General features: G+C 47.8%; 1 pseudogene; it reads left to right on the forward strand.

Annotated features, from left to right (window-relative positions):
• Positions 1 to 554, forward strand: part of LOC110339159 — a 9,797-nt pseudogene extending 9,243 nt beyond the window's left edge.
• The last annotated feature ends 1,317 nt before the right edge of the window (positions 555 to 1,871 follow it).

Here is a 1,871-nt window from a genome sequence, read left to right on the forward strand (position 1 = left end):
AAAAAAAAAAAAAAAGGAACGGAAGAAACATCAAGATAGAGAAGGAGCCTTTTGTGAATGGCGGTAAGGCACATTTCAGGAGTACAAAGTGACAGGATGCTGCTTGCCAACCCCAAAATGTCAAACACCGCCACTGTACTGAATGCAAATCTTTGCACCTAACCATGTGGTGGCCAAGTTCCACTTCTGGTACTTTGTGGCACAGCTGAAGAAGACGAATAAGTCATCAGGGGAGATTGTGTACTGCGGGCAGGTGTTTGAGAAGTTACCCCTGTGTGTGAAGAACTTTGGCTTCTGGTTGCGCTACGACTCCCACAGTGGCACACACAACGCGTACCTAGGGTATCAGGACCTGACCACCGCTGGCGCGGTCACACAGTGCTACCGCGACATGGGCGCCCCACACACTCCATCCAGACCATGAAGGTGGAAGAGATTGCAGCTGGCAAGTGCTGTTCCACGACTCTAAGATCAAATTCCCATTGCCCCACCATGTGTTATGGCGCCAGCACAATTCACACTTCACCACCAAGAGGCCCAACACCTTCTTCTAGACATGGAGACCCACTGAATAAAAACTTCAGACCGTTAAAAAAAAAATTGGAGAGGGAGGGGGTTGCTGGAATAGAGCATCTTGTGAGATGGCTGCTGGGATGGTTCAGTATGTCAAATCTAAGAAACTGAGTTCAATTTCTGAGAGTGGGCAGGCTCCCTCTGTCTTCCTTAAGGTTTTTATGGCGGTGAAGAGACATCATGACCTAGGGAACTCTTATAAAGGACAACATCTTCAACTGGTGCTGGCTTACAGGTTCCGAGGTTCAGTTCGTTATCATCAAAGCAGGAAACATGGCAGTGTCCAGGCAGGCATGGTGGTGTAGAAGGAGCTGAGAGTTCTACATCTTGAACCAAAGGCAACTAGAAGGAGGCTCTCTTCCCCAGGCGGCCAGGAGGAAGGTGTCTTCTGCACTGGGCAGAACTTGAGCACAGGACCTCAAAGCCCCGCCCCCACAGTGACTCACTTCCTCCAAGGCCACACCCACTCCAATAAGGACACACCTCCTAATAGTGTCACTTTCCGTGGGTCAAGCATATTCAAGCCACCACACTCTCCATCCCTGGGGAGATAGTGTCCTAGCTGGGTGTTGTCTCCTATGTGCCCTGTGAATTGAGGAAGCAACCACAGCACTGAGATCAACACAGTTGGAGGGTCTGTCTTCATTTTTTCAGTCCTAAAGCTAAGGAGGTCAAGTATTCCTCAGACTCTGGGAACAATGAATGTCAGATGAGCGGCTCAAGGAGCTGATGCGATGACCCAAGGCTTAGGGCTCTCAGACTCTGGGATCATCAGTTGATGAGGTCTGCTCCGGGCCTCCAAGTGTGGGTCTAGTATCCCTGTTTAAGGTCTCAGCTGGACCTCTTGCGGTCTGGTCCTTTCGGCTGGGTGGCAGCCGGGCTTCTCATTCTCCGCAGCTGTCTCCCCGGGCTGTTCCTGCTCTGAGGCTCTGGAAGGTTCCATTTGGATTGCCAGAACCATGGCTGTTTCCTATTCCCAGGCTTGCTGATTTTGTGGTGTCGGTTTTCTCATTTCTCATTTCTCTCTCGTTAAAGGATGGTTTATTTTTACCTGTGGCCTCATGGTTGTGTTTATCTTTCCTCAGTCCAAAGAATTCTTCCAAGTATTGTCTGTAGAGTGGGCTTAGCAAATGTTCTCAACCTCTGGGTTGAGACCACTTCAGGGTCGAATGACCTCACAGCAGTCACAAATCAGATATTTTGCATATCAAATATTTGCATTACAATTTTTTTGTTTTGTTTTTTGTTTTTTCTTTTGCTTTTTTTTTTTTTTTTTTTTTTTTTTTTTACAATTTTTT

Source organism: Mus pahari, chromosome 23 (genome assembly GCF_900095145.1).
Source record: "Mus pahari chromosome 23, PAHARI_EIJ_v1.1, whole genome shotgun sequence".
Taxonomy (NCBI): domain Eukaryota; kingdom Metazoa; phylum Chordata; class Mammalia; order Rodentia; family Muridae; genus Mus; species Mus pahari.